Genomic DNA, 21,779 nt, shown 5'->3' with positions numbered 1-21,779 from the left:
GTGAATCCTGAGATCCTCCTGGAAAGAACCTGGTTCAGTGTGGAAAAATGAAGATGTAGGAAATATTTCATGATGATCTAAGAGAAATTTTGTGAAAGGCCTTCATAGCCTAGGATGGACTTGTTGGAAGTGATCTTACTTGAGTGTTAATTGTTTACACACTAATTACTCAGAGTTTCACGGTGTTTTCAGTAATTTGGCCACATAAAATTTATTGACAAACTGATCTTAACAGAACCCCCCAGAAAATGAAGGCAGGTGTAGGGAATATGATGCTGATAATTGCAAAACAAACCACAAAAACCAAACCAAACAAAAATATTTGGAAAAGTTTCAGATAACTCTGAGAGTCAGAGACAGAAATCAGCAGAGTTAAGGAATTAATTGCAAAAAATATTTTAAATATCATTAGCTCAGCTATAACAGAAGATAGAATTTATGTCTTTCTTGGCCAAGTTGAGCTGACTCTCTTTAAAGAGGAATTAATTGAGATAGGGCAGAAGGACAAACTCAGATATTTTAGGATCACCCTTTGCAAGTGCCACATACAGGAAAATCTGGTGCTAAACACTTTTCCCCTATAAAAGAGGTTCTGCTGCCATCTGATCCATATTCCCAGCTCCGGGATGTATCACCCTGCACATTGCAAAACTCGGGATTAAGAAATGTGCCTTGAAAATGTGCCAGCCCAGCTCCTTAAAAGGCTCCCAGAAAAGATGAGTCACTGCTTAAATGGCCACTCAGTGCATCTGCAGAGCATTTCAGACTAAATTCCCAGCAATTGTCAGGGTTCCTTGGGAAAGCTGCTCTGGAAACCTTGGAGGAACGGAGGTGGCATCAACCCAGGAGGAGCATGAGGGGACAAGAGAGGTCCCAAAGCCATCCAGAGCAGTGAGGAGGAGAAGCACAGAGGATAACCGAGGAAGGTCTGGAATTCCTGAGCTGGTCTGGGGGTCTCTTGGCTGGTTGGTGGCACCAGAAAGGGGCAGATGTGAGATATTGTCTGGTTCAGGGTGTGCAGGGCAGGTTTTGGGAGTTGTGGTGGTGTCAGAGATGTTTGTGACATGTCCCCACAAGACTGAGTTGGTGTTTTTTGAGTTTTGTCTGTCCCCCCACCTTCTCTTGGTCTCTTTGCAGTTGTGCAGCTCAGAGCCTTGGTTATTGCTCATCTCAGTGTAAGGTCAGGATTTTTGCCTACAAAGCCAGGATTTCTGAATTCCGGCCTTAGCCCAGACGTCTTGTGGGTTTTGTTGTTGCTGTTGTGAATTTTTTCCTTTTTCTTCTATCTTTTTACAAACCCTGCTTTCTCAATCTCTCAGCTGTGCCTGGTGTTCCCTCAGGGCTGATGGGCAGAGCTGAGACATCTGAGTTTATTCTCAAGTGCCTGGTACCTTCTGCTTCTTAAAACACATCTAAAACAACCTTTACTGGAACCATTCCTTTTACCTTTTCTGTCTTCTGGCTCAGAGAGGAATGAGATTCTTTTAGCCATGTTTGCTGACCAGATGCACCAGGATTCCTTTGCTGAGTGTGTTTCTGATGCATTTGAGCTTTGAAAAACTCAGATTCAGGTGCTTTGTGGAGACCTGGCAGAAAACTCTGGCTTTCTCTGCCGAAAATCAGATTCTCTCCAGCACTGCTTGGATTTTCAGAGTGTCCTACCACAGCCATGTGGAAGGTTGAAATTCCCAGCTGGCACAAGGAGGTGCAGAGTCCGGGCTAATGAGCTCCAGATTTGGCTGCCCTGGGATGTGTCAGTTTTTTTTTTTAACTGGCAGAGATTTTTTCTTTTCTTTTTGGCTCCTTCTGAAGGAAAGCAGCTTCTTTCTGTCTTTGTAATAAATGGGGAGAGCTGCACATCAAGGCAGTGCCCTTCCAGATTGTGAAGATTTACCCAAACTCTGCTGGAGTTTCCTGCAATTCCTTCTGGAGGTGAGAGTCAAACTCTGCTGGAATCTCTTTGATGTTACTTTAGTGGTGATTCTACCTTTGGAGAGAAAGCAAATGTCAATTATTTTTTTCAGACAGGGATCATTGTAGAGATAAAAGTTTCTGATTTTAATCAGGAAAAAAACAGTGATAGGATACTTCAGGCTGAAAGAGAAGAGGGTTAATGGGGTGTTGGGCAGGAATTGTTCCCTGGGAGGGTGGATAGCCCTGGCACAGGTGCCCAGAGCAGCTGTGGCTGCCCCTGGATCCCTGGCAGTGCCCAAGGCCAGGCTGGACACTGGGGCTGGAGCACCTGGGACAGTGGAAGTGTCCCTGCCATGGCAGGGGTGGCACTGGGTGGGATTTAAGGTCCTTTCAAACTCAAACTATTCAGGATTCTGTGCCACATTTAATAGGACTCTGTCCTAGCTTTTGTCAAGAATGAAAACTCAGACTAAAAGAACATGAATAAGATATATATTTTTAAAATATTTTCTATATTCTTTTTTTATAGCTTGTTGATTTTTTTGTTTCTTTTCTGTTTCTTCTCCAGTGTTATTTTTTCTCCTTTTTACTTCTTTTTTGTTCTCCTTTCTTCCCCCCCACACCTTTATTTTGCTGCAAAGTCACAGGTTTCCCTAATCTGTGAGGTACACACCAGAATTTTCAATTAATTTACTTTTCTCCTTTGACAACTGCCTTTTTTGCCACTCCAAGTTTTTCTCTTCCTCCTCCCTCCAAGCTTTGCTCCACCAGAACTTCCCAGCTCATCCAGAGCACCTCTGCTTTATAATTACTTTACATTTCTTTATGGCTTCTCTTTAGGCAGGGGAATTGCATAAGTTAATGTGAATAATACTAATTATTTTGGATCTGTCACTGCACGACTGATGATGAATAATGCAGATACTGCTCTGCTGCTGGATGCAGTTGTTGGGGATTTTTGCCTTTTTCTCCTCATCACCTGCCTTGAAGTATTGTGACATTGGATGACATAGATAAACCTGGGTTCTGTAATTAAGGTTTATTTTAATGAGCCTGGAAAATTCTCAGTTTTGCATGTCCTCGTGGTTTAAATGTGGTTTAATCAGTCCTCCAGTTTTCCTTTCTGCTCAGTCCTCTGCTGACATTTCTCCAAAGAAATAACAGGATAAATATTCACAGGAATATCAGGAGGATAAAACTCCAGAATGTCCCACATTGGCATGTTTAGGTTTTCATATTAATGACAATAATTTTGTGCATTAGATCAATGAATTTTTCCCATTTATCTGTGGAAGGCCTGGCAAATACCACTGAGGGGGAAATTTTAGTGCCTATGGATTTGACTTTTCTAATAGAATTCACCTTATTTTCCATGAGCTTTGGGGTGATTGGGATTTTTTTCCACTCCTGCTTCCATAAAAGAAGCTTTAGTCCTCCTTGTACAGGCTTTTTCAGCTGCAAAAAAAATGAAATTTGATGAAAGCATGGGTTCCTCACTCCCTCACTGCACACTCTGCCCAGAATCCATAGAATAAGTACAGGAAAAGCTCTTCTTAGGTGGGATCTTATTTTCCCCCACAGTTTGCCAGAAGAGCTGCTGGTTGCAGGGCTAAAGTAATTTCTGAGTGGTGGGTGGGGAATTTGTGAATATTCAGCTCATCTGTCTGAGCTGACACTGAGCTCTGAGAGCGCTGTCCATAACTGTCCAAACTGATATTTTCAGACTGGACTTGATCCCCTTCAGGCACCAAAATTTAAGAATTTTTTCCCATCCCCTCCCTATTTTTCCCCCTCCCTGTGGCTGTTTAATATTAAAATTCTGCATCCTGTGGTGGGGAAGTCAGCAGGGATGCTCCAGCTCCGAGGGGATGTTAATTATCAGCAGTGCAGGGTCCCAAACCCCTTCCAGGAGCAGCATTTTGGGTGGGTTAAAGCTGCCCAGATTTGCTCTGGCAGGGTGGAAAGCTCAGCCTCATCCTCAGAGCTGATTCCTGGAAAAGGAGGCTGAGGGAATCCAGCTCTTTCCCAGGAGGGAAGGTTGGAAGGATGCTCCTGCAGCTCCAGAAAGGTGATTTTATTCTGCCTTAGGCTTGGAAACAAATCTGAGTGTATCTCTGGTTCAGCCATCTTTCTCAGAGTGTTTGGGAGTAGGAATGGTGCATTTCCAGCTGTAGTTTTCTTCCTCACTAGCAGGTGAAAAGGCTGTTTTCAGCTAGGAAAAAAAAAATAGCTGTTTTTTGATCCTTCCTATAGGAGAATCCTTTGAAATTTAGCAACTCAACTTCCCAAAGTCACAATTCCCACTCAGGGATGATGTCTGCTGCAGTAAAAACCACCTTGGTGTTCCCAGAACATAATGAACTCCAAATGTATTTATTGGCTGTATGGCTTGAATTCAAAGACCTTTAAATGAGATAGAAAGAAAGAAAGAAAGTGGCCAATTTTCCCAGCAGAAACATTTACAGTTACAGAAATAGTTTGAAAAATTTGATTTTTTAGCCTGAGGCCAAACAGAGCAATCACATATAGGATGAATCAGATGGATTCCATGTACAGAATGCTGGGAAATCAGCTTTGAAGCATTAATCAACACTTTCATGTTATGATTTTTAGCTTTGTAATTATAATCATGCTGTATTTACCAAGTGTGAATACTTCCATTGCAAGGATTTGTTATCAAATTGGATGTGGGGCTTAATTTAGATTAAATTCAGGAACTCTGTGTCTGGAAATCACTCAGTACTTTGTGCCTTGCAGGCAAAAAAGTGCAGAGGAAGAACGTGAGAAGGAGGAGAGGAAATAAACACCCCAACTGCAGAGACAACATTACACTGATTTTTCTCTTTTAATTAACAAGAAGGGTTCAGGTATGAGAATAGAAAGAAATCAGCTTGAGGTAAATTCATTGCAAATCAGAGCTGCACTACAGATACCAAAAGATTAAATACTCCAAGCAGAGTCCTGGGGAAGCTGGGTTTAGGAACTGATTATTGTGAGGCTGAGCCAAATAAGCATGAAATATTAATTAGGCTCCTGGTATCTCATGAAATAAAGGTGCTTTAGCATTAAGAAATGAAATAGAACCAGATTTAGAAGAAATATTTCAAATTATTTAGTGCAATAGTCTAACTCAAATATTGACTCCCTGGTCCATTAATACAAATAAATTAAATTATTAGGGATTAGTGGCTGGTTTCAAATGGAGAGAACCCAAAGCAGGAAGATTTAACCTTTCCCCTACTCATCCCTGACACTTGGGATAAGCAGCAGTTGTGTCTCCTGTGCTGGAGCACTGCTGCTCTCCAGGGAAGCCTTTGGTCAAATTAATCCCTAATTTTTGGTAATGTGCTCTCCAGAGGCTCCTGTGGCTAAATGCTCTGTGAGGAATTGGATATGAAAAGCAGCTCTGCTCTGCTTGGCCTGGATGCAATAAATGATGGAGTTCCAGCAGGAAAAGGGAAAGCTCGGCTGGAAGAAATTCTCTGAAACTCAGATGTACCCAAGGCTTGGTTATCCACACTGCTGCATCTGCCAGGGATGGATGGAGGGATGGAATCATGGATGGAGGGATGGAATCATGGATGGAGGGATGGATGGATGATGGATGATGGATGATGGATGATGGATGATGGATGATGGATGGATGGATGGATGGAGGGAAGGATGGATGGATGATGGATGGATGATGGATGGATGGATGGATGGATGGATGGATGGAGGGAAGGATGGAGGGATGGATGGATGATGGATGGATGGATGGATGGATGGATGATGGATGGATGATGGATGGATGATGGATGGATGGATGGATGATGGATGGATGGATGGATGGAGGGAAGGATGGATGGAGGATGGATGGATGGAGGATGGATGGATGGATGGATGGATGGATGGATGGAGGGAAGGAAGGATGGATGGATGATGGATGGATGATGGATGGAGGGAGGGAGGGATGGATGGAGTTTTGTTGTCTGGGTCCTGCAATGAGAGAAAGGAATGAGGAACAGGGAGGGTTTTTATTCCCTGTCTGAGGAATTGGAGGGGAGGGGACGCTGCACTGCGAGGAGGATGAGTCCTGCCAGTGTGACTTTAGACCTCTTCCAGGAGGGAGGTTTCACTGGGAGAGCCCTGTGTTGTGTCATTGTCACTGACTGCTGCAGGAGGGACAACCCTGGATTTCCTCTCATCTGTTTTATTGCCCCTGTCCGTCCCTCCAGGCTGGAGCTGTGGCTGGAGCTCCTCTGTGGGTCCTCCCCCAGACCCCTGGGAGCAGCAGAGTGTGAGGAGCCCCAGTGGCAGTGATTGTCACTGGTGCCCTCCTGTCTCCTGGTGTCACCTCAGCTGCACTGGGCAGCCCGTGGAGGCTGGGAGCTGAGTGAAGAGCAGATGTGTGCCCTGCTCAGGTCTTCCAAAGTGTAGAGTCCATTCATTTCACCTTGCTGAATATCCTGGGCACTTACTCATCTTATTTGCACAATTAAATTAATCATTTGTACAGGATCACAGGTGCTGCCAAGTCTTTTACACCTCTGTGACACAGTTGTGAATTGGTTAATAACTGATTGGTTGACAAGGCTGATTCAAGCATCCTGTTGTTTGTAATTAAAAGCCTGTATTTCCTGGCAAATTTGGGTTAAATGCAGCTCAAAGTAAGGCTTTAATAGTGTTTTAAGGCTATGGTTTAATGTACTGTTATTAGAATAGACATGGGAATTCCTGGGATTACATTCATTGCACACAGGTCCCATACAGATAATGGCATGAACACGAGCAGGTGTCCAAGAGATGGAAGAAGGAGCATCATGACACAGAAAAGTTCACTAAGGTCATATGTAAAGTCTGTGAAAGCTGGAATTTGAATTTCTGAGAATTTCCAAAACCATCTGTTTAATTAAAGATACCACAGTGATTTGGGAAAGGGAAGGGCTGCAGAGACAGGGTCAGATTTGAAATTTGTAATCCACATCATCCTGCCCTGAGCTCCTGTTCTGCCTTCCCAAACTCCCCCAGAATGCAGAGAAGTGCTGGTTTGTGGCTGAGGCTGCCAGAGCCCAAGCCCAGGCTGCCATGACCCTCAGCTCCCCATTCCTGCCTTGCTTTTGGCCCAGCAATTTTCCTCGTGCACCACAGATATCGTTAAGAGCCACTGGCCCAATTCCTTGTTTCATTATGGATGACAAAATAAAACATTAATAGGTTTTTTAATATGAGCTGGGAGTTAAATATTCATTATTTCTTATTACTTCAATGTCACCAAGCCTTTGATGTGCTGGAACTCAAAAACTCTTCTCCCTGCTCTCCACTTGTACCCTTTTAGCTGCTGAGTGTGAAGGGCACCGGGGCTTTGCTTGTGGCTCCTTCCATGGCTCAGCAGCTCCTGGGGCTGTCCCTGCTGATGGATGGGTGTGGCAGGCACATTCTTCTCTCTCTCAGGATTTTTCATAGAGGTGCACAGAGAGAAATGAAAGAGAAAACAATTTCTATTTCTGCTCCTTGTTTTTGCCATGTGGAATGTGTTTGGAGAATTGTTTACCTGGGGTGATACTTGGTTGGGTTCTGGTGAGGATTGTTTGAGCTGATGGCCAATCCAACCCACCTGGGGCTGGGCTCTCAGAGAGGGTCACGAGTTGTGAGTTAGATTTGGTAGTTAGAAAAACTAAGTTTGTAGTTTTAGTATCTTCTTTAAATAGTATGTTAATGTGTAATTATAATAAAGAAATCATTCAGCCTTCTGAGCTAGAGTCAGACATCAGCATTTCTTCCCACCGGGTTCACCTGCATTTACAATAGATGGGCTCTGGGATGCATCCTGAGCCCTGGGTGAGCTTTGGCTCTGGGCTCTCTCCTCCCTAGAGCCAAGCCACTTGTCTGTCACTGTTTGTGCCACAGAACTCTGACGTAACTTGGGTTGGAAGGGTCATTAAATCCCATCCAGTGCCATGGCAGGGATGCCTTCCACTGTCCCAGGGTGCTCCAAGCCCTGTGCAACCTGGCCCGTGTTTAAAATTCATGGAATATTGAGAAATGTGGGTTTTTTTTTTTTGTTGTTGTTTTGGGGGTTTTGTTGTTGTTTTTGTTTGGGCTTTTTTGACTATGTTGGAAGAGACCTTCAAGATCATCGAGTCCAACCTAACCCGATACCTCAGCTAAACCCTGGCACCCAGAGCCACATCCAGGCTTTGTTAAACACACCCAGGGATGGTGACTCCACCACCTCCCCAGGAAACCATTCCAGAACTTTATCACCCTTTCTGTAAAAATATTTTTCCCAACATCCAACTTAAATTTCCCTTGGAGCAGCTTGAGGCTGTGTGCTCTTGTTCTGTCAGTGCTGCCTGGACAGAGAGCCCAGCCCCAGCTGAGCACAGCCAATTCCAGGAACTGTGGGGAGTGCCGAGGTCACATCTGAGTCTCCTTTTCTCCAGGCTGAGCACCCCCAGCTCCCTCAGGGGTTCCTCACAGGGTTTGTGTTCCCAGCCCTCTCCAGCCTCGTTGTCCTTGTCTGTGTTAGGAGGGAAAAGAGAAGCCCTGGCCAGCCCTGGGCACTGAGTGTGCCAGGGGGGTTTGGGGTGGCAGGAGGGAGCAGGGAGGGGATGTCAAGTCCCAGATAAAACAGCAGCCAAGGTGACAGGGATGGCTTTGCATTTTGTTTCTCAGAGCTATTTATATCCTCTCTTTCACCTTCAGAGCCCTGTTGTGTGTCTGGATTGTCGCCTTGCTCCTTTATAATCCCAAATCGGCTTTCATGCAACTTGCTATCCTGAATTTTCCCCTTCAGATGGAATATTTTTGTGCTGTCATGTGCTCACAGAATCACTGAATTTTTTGGGATGTGAGGGACCTAAAGATCATCTGTTTGCACCCCTGCCATGGCAGGGACATCTTCCACTGTCCCAGCTGCTCTGAGCCCTGTCCAACCTGGCCTTGGGCACTGCCAGGGATCTGGGGGCAGCCCCAGGGCCTCCCCACCCTCAAAGTAAAGAATATTTTCCTAATAACTCATCTAGCCCTGCTCTTTCTCAGTTTGAATCCATCCCCCTTGTGCTACCCCACATGCTTTTACAAATAATCCCATTTTTTTTTCTGAGTGTGCCCGCTGTCCTTTAATGCCAAATATTTTCCAGGAAAATGGCACTTGAATGTCATTTCTGTGACAGTTTCCCCAGAACAGGAGCACACTCTCTATTATTGTGTGTGAAATTTTTGTGTTTTACCCTTACTTAGTTCATGCCAAGATACCACAATTACCAGTTGTGTAACTCCCTGAGGGCGTGGTCTTACTTCTGCTGAGAGAAGACAGCAGAAATTTGAAAATCAGTATTGAAAATGTTGTTTTTAAGATGGGGAAAAGGTGTAAAAGTTGATTTTATTTATGAAGTATAACCATTATTTATGAGTATTGTGTTCGTTGGCTTGTTATTATAGATTCTTGTCATGGAAGTTACATCCTATGGGTCTGGCCATTTTCAAGTCCAAAGTTCCTCACAGGCAGGTTAAAGAGAATTCTTCATCAGAAACATGATCTCCCCTGAAAGGAACTGCACATTCTGCTTTCTGTGTGATTAAATATTTTGCAAAATGATTGAATTTAAAGTTTGATTTGACAGCGAACTGTTATGTTTGTGCAAAGGCAGGCATGCAGAGCAGCAGACACCTGGGGAGGTGATGGCTCTTCTCTGGTGGGCTGCAGTTTGGCCATGAGAAGTAAAAAAAAAAAAAAAAAAAAGGTTGAACAAGTGATAGAATGAAAAATATTTTCATTTCATATAAAAAATCTTCAACAAAATGCAGATTTCTGACACGAGTGCTGATTTCTCACCCCTGGGTGTTGTGCTTACAACCAGGAGCAGCAGGGCATGGGTGAACTCAGGGTGGAGGGAGGAGCTGGAATAGCACCAATCCTAGGGACAAACTCCAGCACTTGATGAAAAAATAATACAATCAATTAATAGATAATCAAGTGTTAATAATTGAAATGAACTTGGCAATGAGTGTTTTTAATATTTAAACATTATTCTGATGGATGAAAATGAATCACAGTATTACCTGTCTGTCTGGAGGGATGCTGGGGAGAAATTAAAATCTGCTCCTTACACAATGGATCTGAAACCCACATGAACATCAGCTGATGTTTTGTGGTTCAAAATGCATTTCCAATGTGTTATGTCCATTTTTGCACACATTCAAGGAAAAGAGCATCAATATCTGCAATGAAATACATTTGAAAGGAGTTGGGGTTTGCTTTTGGGGATTTTTTTTGTTTGTTCGTTTGTTGTTTTTGTTTTGCTGGGGCTTTTTTGGGGGGTGGAGTTTTGTTCTTATTGTTGTTTGTATGGGGTTTTTTGTTGTTGTTGTTGTTGGTTTTTGATTTTTTTTTTCTAGCATTCAGAGGATGTTGCTTTTGTGTTGCTGCTTCAGGTGACAGGGCAGCAGCAGAGCCTGCCCTCGGCTGTGACCCCAGGATTTTTGGGGTACAGGTTCTTTAGCACAGATTCATTTGAAATTTGTTTCCTTGCAGTATTTCAGTTCTGTAAATTGCTTCAACTAACATTGCAAAAAAAATGGAGGATTGGAATTTTGGTATGTATTTTATTCATCAAACCTGAATGCAGCTGTCAGAATTCCTCACTGGACTGGATTTTTTGCTAAGGGCAATGAACAACTTTGGAAAATTCAATAGGTACCAGGTCACCAAAGGAAGCAGAGCATAAACTACACGAGATTATTTTGGAATAAGGAGTAAAGAAGGAAGCATTTTGATCTCAGATTCTGGATTTATACACCAATGACTTTTCCAGATAATTTTAACCCCATAAATTCATAGCAATTAATACATTTCAATCTTGAAACTCAAAGGTTTTCCAACTCCTTAGAAAAACCTGTTTCTGTTGTCCTCATCCCCTTTCCCAGTTCACATTTCAACTCTAAATGCAATAATTTATTGGCAGCACTTTGGATTCCAGTAATTGGTGCTTTATTCAGTAACTTGCAAGAAGGGCTGGGATTGAAATTTGGGCTCAGGAGAGAATCCAGAGGTTTTTATCCACCTCATGGAGAGAAGCATTATACCCTTCTTGGAGAGTTGTTCTGGAAGACAATTATAGGAAAAGGTGGTTGAAAGAGTTTGGAGATGAGGAATGTGGCAAAGAGGGAAGGGATCTGAATCTCTGGAAAAAAAACTTTATGAAATGGCACCCAGTTTTGTGTTCCTTTTTTTCTCTCCTGACCTGTTTTAATCTTGTTTTAATTTTGTTTTAATTTGTTTCTTTGGCTGGGGGGATGTGTGGTAATGGAGGTGAGTGTTTGACAGACAATGAACCATGTAATGACAGCGATTAACATTCACAAAAGGTAATTCAGGTGGGAAAAAGCTCAGTAAGTCTAATAAATTCTTCCAGAGGAGGATCTGCCTCTTAAGTTCTTGAGGGGAAATACACAAACCACAAAAAGAAAACCCAAAACCCACTCTGGGATTCTCAAATTATCCCCGGAGATTGGGCTCACAGATTACTACTGGTGGTATTTAATGTGAGCAGAGCATCCAAATCCCTGGAAGTGCTGGTCCCCATCATGTCAGGTGGAGTTGTCCTGCAGGGATTGGGGACTTTGTGCCTCTGCTCTGGGCTTCAGCTGCTCCGAGCTTTCAGCCTGCCGAGTCCCAAGGTTTTCAATGAGCTGTGCTGAGTGAAAGCCCGGGAATTGTGAGTGAAATAGAAATTAGGGAATGTTTCTTGTGCTCTGCAGAAGATGGAGCTGAGCTGGGGAGCTGGATGGGGTCTGATGCTTTCAGCAGGACTGGTCCTGTGCTGGTTTGTACAAAGTCACCTCTGGTTGTCTGTTCTGGGCATGTCATCTGTCACAGCTGCTCTGTCTGCTGGCCATCCATGTCCTTCTGGACAGATTTATGTCACACCCATCCCTGCACCGTGACCAATGTCATAGGAAACAATGAAGGAAGCAGATGCACATTATTTCTTAATTATTATTACTTTATTGCCATCTATAAATAATTTCTCTTTTTCCTTCTCCAGAACCAGGCTCATATTTGTTTTCTTTTTTCCTTTTCCTGTTGTTACTCTAATGGGCTGTCTCAGCCATTGAAAATGTTGTCTTGATGAGGCGGGTATGAAACATTTAAAGATTTAAATTATAAACTCAGAGGGAGAAAACCAGTGATGCATGATTAGTTGAAAGTTTTAAACATAATAGTCGTATTTTTCATATGCATGTACAGAAATGGCTTATGTCAACTGTAATGTGATTTCTAATACATATTAATAGAGTCTGTTGCAATGTGGATGGTTTGAACACCTTTTGGCAGATGGCAGTGGTATTAGAGAATGCACAATATAAATTAGTCACTTAGGGAAAGAAAACAATGCTCGAGTGCTAATGTTGACTGTGCTCAGAGATGTGGTTCCAGCACATCGCTCCTGCAAGGAGAAAAGTTAGAAGCAGGATTAAATTTGCCAGGGAGATGAAATAAATGAACAGATAAACTCCTGTGTCAGAAAAGAGCTCGCTGGTGTTACAGCTTGTTCACATCCCTGCCTGTGTCCCTGTCTTTTAGCTCCTGTCCCCTTGGAGGTCAGATGGTACAAAGGCAAGGCTGGACTCAGCTCATCCCTGGAGGGTTGGAGGGGAGCAGCATCTCCCACGTGGAGCCCCAGGTTCAGGTGTGCTGCATGTGAGGGGTGCAGCAGCTCAGCTGGGAGGAAAGGCTGAGAGAATTGGGATTGCTCAGCCTGGAGAAGGCTTTGGGATGACCTAACTGTGCCTTTCAGTGCCTAAATGGGCTCCAAGAGAGCTGGAGAGGGACTTCTGGGAGGGCCTGCAGGGACAGGACTGGAGGGAATGACTTCAGGCTGAAGGAGAATAGGTTTGGATGGGATATTAGGAAAAAAAATTCTTCCTAGGGTGGCCCTGGCACAGGGTGTCCAGAGAAGCTGTGGCTGCCCCTGGATCCCTGGAAGCATCCAAGGCCAGGCTGGACAGAGCTGGGAGCAGCCTGGGACAGTGGAAGGTGTCCCTGCCATGGCAGGGCTGGAACTGGATGGATTTTAAGGTCCCTCCCAACCCAAACCCTTCTGTGATTCTGTGTGGAAGGTGGTAACCACTGTCTTTAAAACTGATGTGAGACATGAAGGAAGCTGATGGCTGAGCATTGTCTCCTTTTTGCTTTGTGCTGTTCAGAGAACAGAATTAGCCGGTGATGAATCTGCAAGTCGTGTAAGTGTATTCCACCTTCCAGGTAGTGGCCTGACAAATGGCAGGGATTTTGTAGGAAATCACTTTAGCAAACGCTAAAGGGCACTCATCTCTGAGCCAGAGTGCAGCAGCTGCTTGGGCAATTTATTGCTGTGCCCGAATTCCTAATCGAGGAGCTTGTTTGTAATCGCTCTGCCTGGTAACCCTGGCATGGCTGGGGGAGCCGAGGAAGAGACATTTAAAAGCAATCTGCATTTTCTGCCTTGGAAATCATCAGAGCCATTCTCATTCCTTGAGTTTCCAACAGGAGAGGCAGTAGCTGTTGGCTCCTGCTCCATCAGGATGATTGTCAGGGTGCTTAGTGAGCTTTGTGCAGAGCTTTTGGAACATGTGTGCGCAGTGAGAACCTGGCTGCTGCTGCCTTTCCTGAGCTTGGAGCATTTCAGGGTTCCCAGACACCCATTTGATCTCCACTACCCCGAGCTCATCCCTTTGAACGTTGCTCCGTGGCGAGTCCGAAGTGGAAACAAATTCTAGAATGAATCACAAGGTGTGAGCAAACTGCCTCCTTTTACTGGATCGGGCTGTGATTTTTCTCTGGAAGGAGAACTGTGCTCCAAACCTTTGAAAAGCAGCTTTGTGAGGCGAGGTGGTGGCTGATGGGAGTGCACAGTATCAGGCTGACAGGTTTGCACTGTGCTCTGACACGTCGTGTCAGGGCTGCTGGAGATGGAGCCGAGCTCTTTGCTGGAGATGCAGCAATTGCAGATGGAGTGATATGTAATTTACTGAGCTGCTTGTTAATTCTGCGAGGTGATGAAATCTCCTGGGCATATAATTACTACAAATGTTTACTTGACTCTACCACATAGCTTGACATTATGCTCCACAAGTTTGTACCTCACTGAAATTACGGCCCGGCTATAAAACGCCACGATTAGGCAGCAAAATATTAAAGAAGTATGGAGGAGATTAAAGACATTTTTAAAAAGCTTTCTACGCCTTGGAATTACAACCATTCATCCCATCTCCTGCTGGTTGCACACTTTGTAATAGCTATTGTTTCCACGGCTGGGGTTTAATTTTCCTCAGCACGTTGGCAGCGCTGGTGATCTCAATAACAATCCTCCCAGCAAGGCTGCGGGGGCTGCGGGGAGGCCAGCAGGGAGCAGCCTGACTGACAGATATTTGAAGCCTTTTTGTGCTTCAGGATTAGTGGAACGTTCCCTGGCAGAGCTGTTGGAGTGGGTGATACGTGGCACCCTGGCTCTGTCACCTGCAGGGCAGCTGGGGTGGCTTTGGGGTCAGGTTGGTGTCATTCCTCCCTGCAGGAGACACTTCAGCCTGTGATCCCTGAGGAGCTGGGGCAGGGGACTGCCAGATTTCCAGTGAAATTAAAGCCACCCTCTCAATGCTCATGGTTGAATTGCTGCTCAGGGGGCTTTTCAACAACACAGGTCAGCCCCAGAGTGCAGGTATGTGTTTGAGCTGAATATTTTGGGGTGTAGGGCTCAGCAGGAGGTGCTGGGTGAGGCTCTGGGATCTGTTCTGTGACCCCATTCCCATCTACACAGCAGCCACAGAATCACTGAGCTTGGAAAAGCCTTCCAGGATCCCCGAGTCCCAGCTGTGCCCCATCCCCACCTTGTCCCCAGAGCACTCAGTGCCACCTCCAGGTGCCACCTCCAGGGATGGGCACTCAAACCTCCCTGGGCAGCCCCTGCCAATGCTTCTCCACCAGCTCTAACAACAGATGAGCCACACTTTGCACCAGCCTGGATCTTCTATGGAGTCCTGGATTGTCCCTTTGGATAGGGAGACAACATGGAGCTCCTGGGATGGCTCCTCCTCACCTGCAGATTCCTTTCAGCAGCCCTGGAGCAGATTTTGCAGCAGGTGAGAGCCGCTCCCAGACGCTTGGGATGCCCCAACTTGTCCTGGATTATAGAAGCTTAAAGTATTTGTTGAAAACACTGATTCCTCTGAGAGTGAAAGTGGTATTCTTTGTACCCAGCAAGCTTCTGGGAGCCCATTTAAACATTAGCCACGTTGAGAATGGAAACAACTTTCACTCTAATAAAGCCAAAGTTGCAAAATTAGAAATGCTGTTATTACAAAAGAAAAGCAGACACAATTAGGAAACACAAACTCCATGTGTACCTGGATTAGGAGCTGCTGAAGGCATTACCTCCAAAGGAGGAATCGTGTTTGTCTTTGCTTTGGTGAGCTCAGCCTGACAGTGCTTGGATTTTGGAGAGGTCTCCTGGGGGTGAAAGCCCACCTGGAGACTTCACTCTTTAATTTTTCATTTTCTGGCTGCTCCATAATGTAAGGTGCATTTTAGAGCAGCTCTCAAGCTTCCCTGATTCCTGCACTGATCTGAAAGATCTCTGTGTGTTGTCAGGGATGATGGGGACCAGCACTTCCAGGGATTTGGATGCTCTGCTCACATTAAATACCACCAGTAACCTGTGAGCCCAATCTCCGGGGGTAATTTGAGAATCCCAGAGTGGGTTTTGGGTTTTCTTTTTTGTGGTTTGTGTATTTCCCCTCAAGAACTTAAGAGGCAGATCCTCCTCTGGAAGCATTTATTAGACTTGGATTTACCTGCCTGGTGCCAGTGAGCTTGGTGTGTGGTGAATGGATGTGAGGGAGGCAGAGGGAATGGGGACACTGCTGTTTCCTGCTCCTCTCAGGAAGCACACAGCATTGCAGTTCTTTGGTGATGTTTATAAACATGCAAATCATATTAATAAATCCCCCCAATAAAGATCTTCCTGAGACAGGTAACAGAGAGTGGCCCCAGCCCTGTTTTTCTTCACCAGTTGCTTCTGTTCCTGGAAAGGCAGCGAGGTGTTGTGGTGCATGAGTGGAATCTGACAGGTTTCCCATGGAAACACAAGAAGAGATTTTTATTTCTTCTTTGCCAGTGAAGCTGATGTCAGTCAGGAGCATCTGTGCTGTCCTCAGAGGATACACCCTGGTGCAGACTGGAGTAAGTAAGGGCTGAGTCCTCCTGTGCCCAGGTACTGAACAGTTTGTACAGTCTTGTCTGCCTTAATACATCTTTTTTATATGTATTTTTTAAAATTGCTTGGTGATATGATAATGGTTTTTCTTTTTGAAATAAATTCCCTCCGTGGCTCCAGCCTGGGGAGTTCAGGCAGGTTTGAAATACTCTCAAATGCAGAATTTGCTGCTTTGCTCTCTGATCCCCCCAGACTGCCACTGCCATCACAGGCTCCCCAGTTCCCTGCTCGGGGATTGAGACTCAGACTCTCTTTCATTTCTTCCCCAGCCAGTTCCTTTTCCAGCCTCACAAATTCTCCCAAGTCCCTGTGCTGCCTGTCTCTGCTCAGCACTGATACCTGCCCAGCTGCATTCCCAGATTTTGCCAGCTCCATCCCTCTCCCAGGATGTGCTCCTCGCTCACAGACGTGGAGCAGCAGCTGCTCCCAGCCTGGAGTTGCTGCCTCAGCCTCCTCTGGTCTTGCTCTCATTTCCTTGTGTGCTCCTCCTGCTGCCTCCTTTTTCCTGAAACCTCCCTCTCTCCAGCTCCATTTCTCCAAATCCTGTGCTCCTCTGTGCTGCTGCTGCTCAGCACTTTTATCCCTTCAGCCTCATGGAATCGTGGAGTGGTTTGGGCTTGGCTTTTGACTTAAAAGCTCATCCACCCCTGCCATGCAGGGACACCTCCCACTGTCCCAGGCTGATCCAAGCCCTGACTTGTGTCTGGCCTTGGACACTTCCAGGGATGCAGGGACAGCCCCATCTGCTCTGGGAATCCCATCCCAGCCTCTCCCCATCCTCACAGGGAGCTCATCCCTTGCTGCTTCCTCATTTCTGCTTGGAGGGGGACCCCGAGTGTCTGGACCAGCTGTTGAAACAGCTTTGCTCAAAAAGCAAAACTTTTTTGCTTCTCTGTTTTACCTCCAGTGTCAAACTGGCTTCAATGCAGAGTTTGGGGTTTTTTTTTCTTCACACTGCCTTGGCTCTGCTGTTTCCAGGTTGGAAACAGGTGAGAATCTCGGTCACACCTGGACCAGGTAAAAATGAGTCAAGGCACCTCTGCTGTATGAAACATCACTTGGAGCTTTTCCCCAAGCAAGTCAAGCCTTTGCTGGCATTGGGTCAAGCCATTGCCTTTAATGCTGTTCCCAGGGTTTCCTGCTGGGAGGAACAGAGGGAACAATTCTGAGCACACCTCTGGCAGAGCAAACCCAGTGCTTCCCTGATCCTGCTTGGGAAATACCACAGAACATCCCAGAGGCATTGCTGGACCTGGCTGCTGACTAGGAAGAAATTCTGAGAGCAACAAATGTCTAAGAAACCTGTTTGAAATCTGTATTCCTCAAGAATTCTCTCATTCACGTCATGAAACTCACCTCTATTTCCTGCCTCTGTGTAAACCTGCTTAGTATGGGTTCTGATATCATTTACCTGATCTACTCCCCTGTAATTGGTGGAAGAGAAGGGAAAAAAAACCCCAAAAATCTCTTTATGAAGTGCTCTGCCAATTTACCATGCCATAAAAGAGATATGCCATAGTTAGTACTGAGGTCTAATTATGTAAATGACATAATTTAATAATCATTATTAAATCCCAGCAAGCTTTATTTCTTTTCCTCATTGCTGATGGTTGTCCTTGATAGGAAAATGTCGTGATGCCTATCACAAAAATGAATTTTTGTGGGGATTTCACACCATTGCAGGGCTTGGAGTGCAGGAGGCCTTGCAGGCGAAGCTGGAGGCTGATTCCTCTTATCTTGGCAAGAACAAATGTTGTCCACAAGGAGAGCAGGGAGGGGAGAGAAAACTCTCACAGCAGCAAATATTTAATTAAAAAAGCTGCTTGGGCCAACTAGTTGTGGCAGCAGCTGCTTAAACAGAGATCTGGCCTCTAAATAACTTCAGCTAAATAAAGGGAGGAAAATGAGAGTGGAGGGGAAAGCTCCAAGGGCTTGTGCTGTAATTGCAAATGGGTTTCATTTCTGCATTTTGGTGTCTTCAGTGGCCATGAGCTCCTTCTCTGCCTGTCTGGAAAAACAGGATGCTTCAAGCCCTGGGAGTTTTACAGAGGAGAATGTCAAGAAAACCTGCTGCCTGTATTTGAGGTGTACAGGGTCTCATGAGGAAGGCTTTTCTGCCATGTAGAATAAATCAGAGTTTGGTTGGTACAGAATCAGTGCTTTTCTAGCTTCAGGGAACTAAAGGAGAGGTTCAGAGCATAAACTACATGAAATTATCTTGGAATAAGGACTAAAGAAGGACACTTCTTCATTTTAGATTCTGGATTTATAAATGCGTGGCTTTTCCAGATAATTTTAACCTCATAAATTCATAGCAATTCATATATTTCTGTCTTGAAACTCAAAGGTTTTCCAACTCCTTAGTAAAACCCGTCTTGTGCCCTCGTGCCAGGGAGCTGCCCCAGCTGTGGGGAGTTTTCTGCATTTAATACCAGACCCCTGCTGAGTTCCCTTTGCACCTTCTGCATCTGCCACCTTGTGTCCTGGATTTCTAAAGGCTCCATGCCTTTTATTGAACATGAAATGTTATTTATAATGATGCAATCCCCTTTTTAGGGAGCAGCTCAGAGCATCCCTCAAGCTCCCAGCTGCAGTTCAGCTCCATAAGAAATGTTGTTTGACCAACCAGGTGGGCTGGGCAGGAGAAAGGAGTGCGAGGTGTCCATGCAAGGTCTGTGCCAGCAGAGCTCTTGGAAATGCTCAGATCCATCAGGAGTGAATCCATCAGTCTCTGCCATGCTCTGGGACATTTCCAGGCTCAGGGCTGCAGGGAAATGTTGCTATTAGACACAAAATGAATACACAGAAGCTTGGTAAGCTAAAAAAAAAAAAAAAAAGACCCAGTTTTATTCAAACATCTGGTAATTATAGAATTCCAAAGGTGGCCATGGATTGGAGGATGGAATTACCACTTCTCCAACCACACTGGTCCAAAGATCAATCAATCATTTCTCTCCACCTACAAAGAAATGTGTAAACTATTCTAATTATACATGAAATGGTGTGGGAACTCGTTCTCTCAAACATGTAAACATTATCAGAAGGCTAAACAAGTTTTATGAGAACTTTAAAGCTTTCAGAAGAACTATAAAACAAAACTGAACCCTTTTAAAAATCAGGGCAACAGGGAAGCATGAAGGACCAGAAGTTCAGTCAAAGGTATTTGAGAGACCAGAGCATGAAAGGCCTTGTGAATAACTGACTCCTCTCTATGATTTTTTAGGAGTTTTTAACCACTTTCTGCTTAGTCTTTACAAGGAACATAATTATTTTTTTGTGAGATAATTATTAGAGGACATTAAGTTTACCCATGATGTGACACAAATGAGATATAAACAATTTGACAATTTATAGACCATTTCTTCTTTAATTTTTTTTAAGAAGATGGCAGAGCAATGTCTGTGATGCTCTAGAAGCTCTGGAAGAAGTCTGTAACACAGTTTTCATCTGTAGAAGCTCTGGATGAAGTCTGTAACACAATTTTCATCTGTAGAAGCTCTGGATGAAATCTGTAGCACAGTTTTCATCTGTAGAAGCTCTGGATGAAGTTTATAACACAGTTTTCATGCATGTGGCATGGAAAGCACTTCTCCCACTGTGCAAATCATTGATTAGAACAACATTTCTGCTGGGGGAGCAAAAGCCACCCTTGTTCTGAAGAACTTGGTGCTGTGGACAGATTGGGCAGTGAAATCCTGGTCCTGCCTGTTTGACATTCAACTTGAAGCTTCCTCTTGCAGTTTTACATTATTTCAGCAGATTTTAATTGTTCAGGCAGAACTCTCCACTCCTGATATTTGCTCGCTGTATTTCTAATTTGATTTTATTTACTTTCATTTCCAGCAAGGTGGAGTGGAGTTTTTTCCAAAAGTGGGGGATGATAATGATGGGTTTGTGCTCAGTGTTCAGAAAGTCACATCATGGGGAACCAGCAGCAGCTCCAGCTTTTGAAACAAAGATTTCATATTCAGTGGTGAGGTTCAGGTGAGTGGATTTTGCTGCTCCTATGGAAAGCAAAAACCAAAAGTAAAGGAAAAGCAGGCACCTAAATTGCTCTCCAGTTAGTGGGCATTTCCTCTGGGTTCTTTCTAAACCTTCTTGTGTGGCCTTGGGAGATATTTTACCAACCCCTCAGGAGCTGAGGGAATAGATTTAGTCTTGCTCCATTTCCTTCAAAACATTTTCCCCTGGCTACTGAGTAAACAGGTAAATCATATTTTTCCAAGCACTCCTGGTTTCCCAAGGCTTTTGGTCTGTTTGAACAGTGTGTTTTGCTGCCCGTGTTGCTTCCTCATTGTTTTCTGCTCAGCCACCTAGCTGGAGTCAAATTGTACCTCTAAAGATCAACTGTGCCTTAAAATGCACCCAGGGCTTGTGGTGTGCCTGAGGAAACATCTCCTGTGATCACCTGAAGGCACTGCAGTCCCTGACAGTGCTGAAAGGGATGATGAATGTGGATCCTGAGGAGAGAGAAGCAGAATTACAGAGTCTCTCCCCTTTATTTCACAGTAGATATATTCAATATATTGTCAGCCAGCTGTCTTCAGTGTTGTTGATGGATGTTTTGATTTAGTGCCTTAGGAAAAAAAAAATAAAAAGGTATTAATGGAGAAAAGCAACTGTTGCAGCTAGAAAATCATTGGGGTTTGGAGTGTTTTGAATGATGCTTTTCCCTTACAATGGTAAAACTACCAGAGCAAGTGCAGAAAATTGCTGCTGTGCTCAGAAATAATCTTCACCTTATCAACAACTTGATTTCCCTGAAAGCTTTGCCAAGAAACATTTCCATTAACAGAAGCTGTAGGAGCAAAATGATGACCAGATAAATGGCAGTATTATATGCTACTGAGGAGAATGTCTCAGGTACTCCTGGTATGATTCTGAGCTCTTTTCCTCTCTGGAGATCCTGAGAAAAATTTGTCCCATCTTCCTCATGAGTCTCTAAAAACGAGCTCCTAAAAAATGCAGGTGAGCCAAGAGTGTTTCCCCTGGTGGGTGGGCTGCTGAATGTGTGTTTTTATTTAGCTTTATTGGGAGTTTTGTTGAGATGTGAAGTTCTTAATGGAAAAAGGAAACTGTTGGAGATTCCAGGTGAAAACAGGGAAAGCAGGAAGTGCAGAATCAGGATGAATTATACATGAATCTCTAATTCCATCCTGTTTGCTCAGCTACTCAGATTCCTAATGCACAAACTGGGCCAAATCCTACAATTATTGCCATAAATCAGTTCCTGTGGTGCTACTGCCTTGGCAGACTGCGAGTTCCACTGGAGCCTGGTAGAATCAGACCAAGATTCTGAAATTTAAGGATGCTGCTGGCTGTCCACACAGGCACATGAGGACTTCAGAGTGATGTGGATTATTTCACTTGTACCCTTAAACGCTCCCATGCAGGGTCTGTGTGAAATCACTACATTTCACTCGATTTTTTTTTTTTTCCCAAGTAATCCCTTGTATCTTTGGCAACGTAGAAAATGTTGGATACTTAATGGCCTTGACTTATCAGGAAAAGCAAGTGTGGGGAGATCCTCCAGGAAGCTGGAAGAGCTAATCTCTGTTATTACACAGAAGGAGGAGAATCAGAGGCAGGCAGAGAGTTCAGAGCCTGCTTGCTGTGGAACTCTCCCTG

General features: G+C 44.5%; 1 protein-coding gene across 17 annotated transcripts in view; it reads left to right on the top strand.

Annotated features, from left to right (window-relative positions):
• CHL1 (cell adhesion molecule L1 like) overlaps nucleotides 1-21,779 on the top strand; it is a 140,016-nt gene that overhangs the window by 49,346 nt on the left and 68,891 nt on the right. For 2 of the 17 annotated variants that reach the window (XM_085590280.1, XM_077786190.2), the window contains one exon: nucleotides 16,053-16,148. The exons of 10 other annotated variants lie outside the window; for them this stretch is intronic. The gene's annotated coding sequence lies outside the window, so the exon portion shown is untranslated. Of the gene's footprint in view, nucleotides 1-97; nucleotides 927-973; nucleotides 1,933-16,052; nucleotides 16,149-19,994; nucleotides 20,136-21,779 lie in introns of those variants that run through there. 5 more of the 17 variants (XM_085590279.1, XM_085590284.1, XM_085590281.1 and 2 more) reach the window with 5 other exon arrangements.

This window comes from Lonchura striata, chromosome 12 (assembly GCF_050655825.1).
Source record: "Lonchura striata isolate lonStrDom1 chromosome 12, ASM5065582v1, whole genome shotgun sequence".
In the NCBI taxonomy this organism is placed as follows: domain Eukaryota; kingdom Metazoa; phylum Chordata; class Aves; order Passeriformes; family Estrildidae; genus Lonchura; species Lonchura striata.
Note: the sequence above shows the minus strand (reverse complement) of the source record. Positions and strands in the feature narration are given on the sequence as shown.